At 37.3% G+C, this 9,488-nt stretch overlaps 1 pseudogene; it reads right to left on the reverse strand.

Moving 5' to 3' along the window:
• Positions 1-3,986: 3,986 nt before the first annotated feature.
• LOC112404527 (methionine aminopeptidase 1-like) lies at positions 3,987-5,147 on the reverse strand (annotated as a pseudogene).
• Between the last annotated feature and the right edge of the window lie 4,341 nt (positions 5,148-9,488).

The following is a 9,488-nucleotide window of genomic DNA, read 5'->3' on the forward strand; positions in this document are numbered from 1 at the left end:
AATTGAATTAGATTCAGGCAAACAATTGATATCAATAATTAGTGTGTTGTTGGGTCAATAAGATAGCTGGACTGTGATCAATATTACATCATAAGAAAGTAATTGCTTTGCATTTCAATACCATTTTTTTAAAATCTGAAATGCACTACAATATGTTATTTCCTTAAGGAGCCAAGTCAGCATTTTGCTGAAGGGATGCAGTTGTGCTTGAAAATGCTGAGTACTTTGCTCAGGAGCACAGAGAAAATTACTAACGAAACTGGTAATACAATCCTTGTTTTCTGGAATGGATTCATGCGTTAGTCAACAGAATCACACTTTTCCAGCTTAGATTCTTGACTCTGTCAGCTTATGCTGGGCTCTGGAGGGGCTGACAAAATGACTTATAAGAAGTTATAAAACCACTGGGAAAGAGGGAGACTCCCCATGGTGTTGAATGGCCAATGCTTCCATCACCACTTGGATAACAGAGAATTTTCTTTCCCAGATAACACTCTCAAGAATGCCATCTGGTCCATGTCCTTTCAAATATTCAGTTAACAAGGCTGGTGTGGGTTTCCCCTCACTCCTTCTCATTCTGCCATAGAACTTATGGTCTAAAAGCAAAACAGATATGAAACACATAGTGGCACAATGTATTTAACTAAAATCATAATGAACTGTGCAAAGTGAAAATAGCTAATTCTAGCAGACTCAAAATGGTCTGGGAGAATTCAAGTGTGGGAAGATGAAGGAAGTGACACTTAGTTGAAGCAAGAAGGATTAGTAGGAGTTATCCAGGTGAAGCATAGCAGATGAGCAACCCAGGTAGAGGGAACATATGAAGGTACTGGGAGATAGGAGTTGATGTTGGATTATCAGGAAATAGAAGATAGGTACACCTGGGGTATAGTGAGAAAAAAATTGAGTGGTAGGAAATGAAGCTGAAACAGTAGATAAAGATCGTTCACAGGGCCAATTAGATCATGTAAATGACCTTGGATTTTATTTTCTGAAGAAGCCGCTTCATAGAAATAAAAGAGCAATAGATTGAATTGATTAATTCCTGTTGTGGTTATGCTCTTTAATGTTATTATGGTTGCTGTGTGGAATATAACTTGGAGAGGAGCCAACACGGAGACAGGGAGAACAGTTGGGAGAAAACTGCATTAATTCTGGTGAGGGCTGATGGTGGTGGTGCTGGAAAGAAGTTAACATTCTCAGGAAATACACAGAAAGGAAAAGACACTACAAAGCTACAATAATCAAGACAGTATGGCACAAAGATAGACAAATAGATCAATGGAACAGGATAGAAAGCACAGAGATAAACCCACACACTGATAGTCAATTAATCTACGATAAAGGGGCAAAAATATACAATGGAGAAAAGACAGTTTCTTCAATAAATGGTGCTGGGAAAACTGGACAGCTACATATGAAGGCATGAAATTAGAACATTCTCTAATACCATACACAAAAATAAACTCAAAATGGATTAAAAACCCAAATGTAAGACCAAATACTATAAAGCTCCTAGAGGAAAACATAGGCAGAACATTCTCTGACATAAATTGCAGGAAGACCTTTTATATTCCACCTCCTAGAGTAATGGAAACAAAACAAAAAATAAGCAAATGGGACCTAATTAAACTTAAAAGCTTGTGCACAGCAAGGGAAACCATAAACAAAATGAAAAGACAACCTATGGAATGGGAGAAAATATTTGTGAATGATGTGACTGACACAGGCTTAATTCCCAAAATATACCAACAGCTTCTATAGCTCAATATAAAAACAAAAACAAAACAACCCAATAAAATCAATAAGGCTTGTGATATAGAGAATAAGGAAAGGTAAAGGCCAATTCTGAATCATCTGGCATTAGAATGTGGGTGGATGTTCAGAGTATTTTATCTTTTCTTGTGAATTCAGTGAAGTGCAAAGATAGGACAAGTTTTATTCTGGTAATCATTATCAACCTTGCCCCTTTTAAGCCACATTGCCATTGTCCTACTCACTCTTCCCCATTCATTCTAGAGATTAGATTAAAAAAATAAAGTTATTTTGGAGTTTGTAGTTTAATGCAGTTATTAAATATCACTTCTATTGGGGTAAATAATACTCTTACATTTAGGAATCAATCATTGCCGTTTCTTCTCTTCTGCCCAGTTATAGTGAGCTCCCGAGAGAGAGAGAAGGCAAGGTGTGGTGTGACCTGCATCTTCTCACTTCTCCAGGAGTAGGGATGGGTTGGGTGTGGGGAAGAAATGCAATTATGTGACAGTATCTGTATCTCGGTGGGAATAGGAGGTGGGTCTGGATCTCCCTTCAATTAATTAATATTGTTTCTGATCGTGGAGCTAATGAAATCATGAAGCCATTTGTTTCTGCATGGTCCGCTTGCTTAACGTGCAGGCTGTATGTGAATGCATGACTACACCCTCCACCTGGGTGTACACAAACACTTATCAGCTTTTCTTGTTTTTTTGGCAGGATAATCATTCAAACTTTTAAAATCTCACTTTACACATTATATTAACATTCATGTTGCAAGGCATTCCATTCACAAATATTACAGTTTGTTAAAAAGCTTCACACACATACCCCCAAAAGTCTATACCAAATTCAGCCACTTTACTAAATAATTAAAATAATAAAAGTAATGAAAACATTATCATAATTCCTTTAAAGTGATAAAGGTCTGAGGCACTCTGGGAAAGGTGTTCTCGTACAAGTGTAGCATGTCAGTGATATCAAATTATCTTAGAATAAAGTTACCAGATACCCAGTAATCAAGTACACTCTAATGACAGTGACTTTGATCTGATATGTCTTCACCGGATACACTCCCATTTGGACTGAACTACTGAAAGGGACACAGATGTTGGGCAGCTGAGGTCATTTCTAATGAGATTCCAAACTTTGTAAAGGAGAAGTGTGTTTTCAGCACACCAAGGACAGCTGTATCCCTTCTACAAGGGAACAGTCCAGTCTCCAAAGAGGTTTGTTTCTCATCACCACCAGGTTTACTAAATGTTACAATTTCCAGACTCTGCTCACTGCTGGAGAGATTTCAGAACTGTCTTTCCCCATCAACATCCACAGTGCACCTTCCACCGTTCTCTGAATATCTCCAAGGGATGACCTTGAAATAAGACAGAGAGGGGAAGGGAGCGTTTTTCCTCCCATTAGGACCAAACAGAGGTCTGAAATAGCAATGGATTACAAAAATCTCATTCTCTGCACAGCCAGCTTCCACTTGGAACATGACTATTTTTGCCATAAACTAGATTTTTAAAAATCTGATATCCTTTTTCCAAAGTGAATTTTTCCACATCCATTCACTCACAGAATTCACATTGGCAAGTCTCGCTGACCGAGTGCTTCCTTACACACAATTATAAAGTAAATAATTAGCAGGGGGAAGGGAGGCCAATTCCCAGATGGGGATTAAATCACTGGAAATGACAAGTCCATTTATGACAGCTTTTGACCTTGTCAGAGCAGAATCAACACAAACCCCAGGTCATATAGTGTTCAGTAATTACATATATGGAATTTAAAATGTATACATATATAGTCCCATATATACATAATAAAAAAATCGGGAGCAATGTATGTTGATAAAGTTTCAAGGATTCTCATCTCCAACATTCACCTGGAAAATAGCTGGCTCTAATGGCCCAGTTGTGGCAGCGATAAAATCAACTTAGAAGCAGGTTTAAGTAAATTGCTTAAAGGGAACATAAGAAAATGGGTGTGCAGACTTTTTTTGTGGGGAGAGGGGAGCATTGAGAGGAATGGAGAAATGCTTCCTTTATTCTTCTTGGCTTTTTCAGACCCAAGACAAGTTCTTGAGGACACACATCAAATGCTGTAGTCCTTCCTTATCTATAATCAAAACAAAACAAGTAATTAAAAAATTTCATCTTCCATTCTGTACTCTCAATAAAACGCAAAGTACAGCCAGAAGTTATCACCAAGATGCACCATCTCAGGAGAAATTAAAATTGGGACATGAAATGAGGCCACAAGCTATCGAGTCACGGGGTTAGGATTTCACAGCTAGTGTCCGTGACCAGCAGGTTGTGCTCAAACTGGGCAGACAGCTTCCCATCTCTCATCACTGCTGTCCAGCCATCCATCCAGGTTTCATCCTGCCTTCCACCTTCACAAATTATTGGCTCAATTGTAAATATGTGGCCGGCCTTCATCACTCCAACTGCTTTATTTTTGGCCTAGTGAGGTGCATTGAGGGCTGTATGAAAAAGTTTGTGGATTCCGTGCCCACAATAGCTTTGAACAACTGAAAATTCATTTGCTTGGGCATGCTTCTGGATAGTATTTCCCAATTCTCTGTATTGAACACCAAGTTTCACTGCATCAGTGGCTTGCATCAGGCACTCACACGTGGTCTGAACCAGTTTCCATGCTTGCTCATCCACGTCTCCAACAAAAAACATCTCATTCAGGTCCCCATGATAAACATTGTGATAAAGAGTGATGTCCACATCAACAATATCACCTTCTTGCAAGGGCCGTCTGTCTGGAATTCCATGGCAGATCACTTTATTCACTGAAGTACAACAAGACTTTGGGAAATTATAATAATTCAGGGGAGAAGGATAGCAATTTCTTGCAATGCATGCTAAGTGTACAGCATGATCTATTTCTTCAGTAGCTACATCTGGTTTAATCACCCCAGCATCAATGTCCACATAGTCTTCTCTAGCTAGCCTACATAGCAGTAGCATCACTTCTATATCTTCAGATGAGAGTAATTTAACTTGAGAAGTACCTTTAAGAGCCTGCTCAGATTCAGACATTCCTAAAGGGTGATCAGCATAATCTGGTCTTGGACTATGACCTGGCACTGGCCTTGACATCAGTGGATAATGTGGTCTGAGTTTACTAGTATATCAACAACATGCCCATGGGTCAGTGTTGATATCCCCTTCCACAGTCCAGGAAGACACTTCTTGCTTGGCCTTTTCATCTTCCACTTTCACATGTAGTAACTTGTGAGTAACCTAACTTCCTTGAAAACATCTCCGTGAGTGGAAGTACGAGTCCTGGATGCCCAGCTTGATGCAGGTGGGACACTGGAGCTTGGCCTCGCTGTTGCAACCATCCGTCTCGCACACACGCATCTCCAAGGCCGCCATGCTGCCTGGCTGCTGGAGGACCCCCTCACCGAGCCCCTCCCAGCTTTGGCTTCCTCTTTTTGGACTCAAAATATGGTGCACACAAGAGAGCAGTCATAGTTTCTTTTTTCAGCTCCCAACAGCAGTACCTACCCAGACCCCCCGTCTAGTCTGTTAATGCTTTTACCACCACCACAATTGATATTCAAATATATAATATTTTTCGGTTCACACCAAAAGTGCATAATTATGAGAGTGTATTTTATTAATATGGTTATATTAGTCTTAATTTTCAAAATTACATCTTATGATTAGCACATTTGAAATTATTAACAACTTTGACTCTTTTCCATAGATCATAATAGTTTTAATAGAAAAAATATTCCTCTAAGTGCCATAGTACCTGCTAACCTAAGAGCAAAATCTGTTCAGTAGAGTGTATTCTCAACACAAAAATATTTAAAGTGAATGTGTGAATATTTCCCATGTACAAAGAGCACCTTCAGTTTTCTAGAGTACTATTCCTTGTGTTTATGATTTTTTGAAAGTTTTGTCAAGTCTAAATGCTGAAAGTCCACAGGTATTTTAATATTCTGTTGCAGTACTTAGTGTTAACATATCAAATTAAAAATGGAAACTCCACCAAAAGACTCTTCCCATAAGGCCAAGTATTCCACAGCGCAATTATAAATCTATGTATGTTGTAGTCTCTTCCATGTTTTCATAGGGATAAATGCTTTCTACATGTAAACTTCATTTTCCCTACCTGGAACTCACTCAAAGCTTTCAAAGTTGACATCTTTCGATCCAACATTTATTTGATATTTGATTAAATATTTCCAAACGGGTTTTAACAAAAACAAGCAAAAGCTAGAGGACTTGTTTATTTAAAAAAATTTAGTGTCATGTAGAACATATAGGTTTATTTATGGGGTTAGATGACAACCAAAGGAGAAGCTGCATGTACAATGTGGAAGTCTGGCTCAAACATCTGAATTTATTTTCATACAACCATTAACAATACTTCTTTAAAAATGAAAAATCCAGGACTAATGCCAAACTGGACAAGTTGATTGGACAATAGGAAAAATGAGACCATACTTGGTAAATCAGGGTGAGAGTCTACACCGTTCTGAGTAAAGAAGAAACCTCCATCTATGCTCATTGCTATTTCTCAAGTATGAAGTAGTCTAACTTATTAGCTAAGCAGAAATCCTCATTCTTCCTTCTTCCTGCACCAGACTACAGAATGTTGATTAGACTAATCTCAGTAAATTTTCCCTGAAACAAGCATATTCTTCAAATCTATAATATAATGTGAAGTTGCTTTACATTGATTTTATTCTTTTAGTAATCTCAAATTCTTTCAGAAAATCATGAGAACTGATAGTAACTTTTATTCACTCTGAAAGAATCTGCTGTAATGGAAACAAATCTAATGTATCCCATCAAAGTTTTCCTGTAAATTTCCTTAGATAAACACTTCTGCCTTTGAAATAGGCAAAATAATACCAAGTTTGCACAATTTATTCCAAAAATTAGAAGCAAAATACTTCCTAACCTACTATCTAAGTCCAGCATTACTCTAACAATAAAATCAGATAAAGACATCATAAGAAAACTGCAGAACAATATCTCTCATGAATGTAAACAAAATGATTCTCAAAACATATTAGCAAATTTTACCTGACAATATATAGAAAGTATTATATATCATGACCCAAGTGACTTTTTTTTTCCAAGTATGCAAGGCTGGCTCATAGTTCAAAAATCAGTCAGTGTAATTTATCATATATAAAAAATAAAAATCTTATGACTTTATCAACTGATGCAGAAAAAGCAAAGGAAACTGTACATAAGTACTATGTTATAGCTGATTAAGTTGTTCCCTACAGGTTAAAAATTCTGAAGCCACTATATACGTGGACTGGAATTGAACAACTGGCATTGAATAATTAAATACATGGATAGCAGATGGTGGGAACCAGATTTCTGCTTATTGGAATAGAAGGTTATAGATAAGAAAAGGGGGAAGGCATGAATGATCCATGTGGTAAAAATCAGTATGAATATATATACACATGCATACATACATACAGAGATATTTACAGATATGTGCATATAGACAGGTTAGTATAAACACATATATTTCCTTGCTCTGTCAGTTGAGAGGGTCCAGAAGCAATGACACCCCAGTAAAAACAAGCACACCTATCAGCCAGGTCTTGTTTTCTAATACCATTCTGCAATGAAAAGAACCAAGGATACTTGAAAAAAATTGCTGATTCTAGGACTGGGACATGGAAAAATCCTAGATAATCCTACAGCACCTTATAGTGCCAGAAAATAATGTTTGAAAAAGCCCAGTGATGAGAGTACATCAAAGAGATACAGGAAACTAAATGAGCTCCTAATGGCTAAAGCTGGAGAATTTTAACAACAAAATTAATAAGTATTGTATTGTAACCCAGTGTTAACCAGAGAGTTAAGAGTCCATATCAATATAAACTAATGACTGTAAGAAAATAAAATTGAAGAACAGATAAATTTCCTTTCAGAAGAAGCTCAAATAATTTATGTAGTTACTTCAGCCTCAAGGAGGTAGAGTATAACTCCTCACTCCTTAGTTGTGGGTTGTGTATAGTGACTTCTCAAAAAGTACAACACAGAAATAGGAGGTAGTAACTCTGCAGTAGAAAAACCCTACAAACTCTACCTCAGGCAGATGATCAAGATTAACATCAACAGTGGTAAGTCATGGTGATAAATGTACCTTAGATATGATGTGTTGAAAATGACTGGGACATTGTCACAGCCAAGTGAAGCCTTAAGGGACATGACAGATACATGTGTTGTGGAATTCTGGACTAACAATCCTTGGATTGTTACCAAAAGGCATCAGGTAAAAGCCAAGGAAATTCAAATAAAGTATGTCCTTTGTTAAGAGAAAGCATATCAATATGGTTGATTAATTTTAATAACTTTACATTACTAATATAAAATGTTTATAATAGGAGAAACTAGGTGTAGGAAATATGGGGACTCTCTGTACTATCTTCACAAATGTTCTGTAAATCCTAATCTATTTTAATTTAATTTATTTATTGTTTGTTTGTGCTTCACAAACATAATTCTTTACTTGCTATGTGGAATAAAGACTGGGGAAGGGAGACACAAAAGTTAGAGACACCAGTTAAGAGGGTACTGTATTACAAGGGTAAAAAATAATAGGAAAGGACAATTATGGAGGCAATTAGGAGAGAAAGGCAATACAGGAAATTGTGCTTCTTTCTAACTGATAAACTTCCAAGAATTGTTTGGGTTTTTTTTTTTAACATCTTTATTGGAGTATAATTGCTTTACAATGTTGTATTAGCTTCTGCTGTACAACAAAGTGAATCAGTTATATGTATATATATATATATATATATATATATCCCCATATTTCCTCCCTCTTTCCTCTCTCTCCCACCCTCCTCCTTATCCCACCCTCCCTATCCCACCCCTCTAGGTGGTCACAAAGCACTGAGCTGATCTCCCTGTGCTATGCAGCTGCTTCCCACTAGCTATCTATTTTACATTTGGTAGTATATATATGTCAGTGCTACTCTCTCTTTGTCCCAGTTTACCCTTTCCCCTCTCCATGTTCTCAAGTCCATTCTCTACATCTGCATGTTTATTCCTGTCCTGCCCCTAAGTTTATCAGAACCTTTTTTTTTTTTTTTAGATTCCATATATTGTGCTAGCATGCACTATTTGTTTTTCTCTTTCTGACTTACTTCACTCTGTATGACAGACTCTAGGTTCATCCACCTCACTACAAATAATTCAATTTTGTTTCTTTTTATGGCTGAGTAATATTCCATTGTATATATGTGCCACGTCTTCTTTATCCATTCATCTGTCAATGGACATTTAGGTTGCTTCCATGTCCTGGCTCTTATAAATAGCACTGCAATGAACATTGTGGTACATGTTTATTTTTTTATTTTTATTTATTTTTTTTTTTGTGGTACGCGGGCCTCTCACTGTTGTGGCCTCTCCCGTTGCGGAGCACAGGCTCCGGACGCGATTTGTTGATGACCATTCTGATCAATGTGAGGTGATACCTCCTTGTAGTTTTGACTTGCATCTTGAGAAAGAAAAACGGAGCTGGAGGAATCAGGCTCCCTGACCTCAGACTATAGTACAAAGCTACTGTAATCAAGACAGTATGGTACTGGCACAAAAATAGAAATACAGATCAATGAAACAGGATAGAAAGCCCAGAGATAAACCCACACACATATGTCACCTTATCTTTGATAAAGGAAGCAAGAATATACGATGGAGAAAAGACAGCCTCTTCAATAAGTGGTGCTG

This window comes from Neophocaena asiaeorientalis, unplaced genomic scaffold, assembly GCF_003031525.2.
Source record: "Neophocaena asiaeorientalis asiaeorientalis breed wild unplaced genomic scaffold, Neophocaena_asiaeorientalis_V1.1 scaffold52, whole genome shotgun sequence".
NCBI classification, from domain to species: Eukaryota; Metazoa; Chordata; class Mammalia; order Artiodactyla; family Phocoenidae; genus Neophocaena; species Neophocaena asiaeorientalis.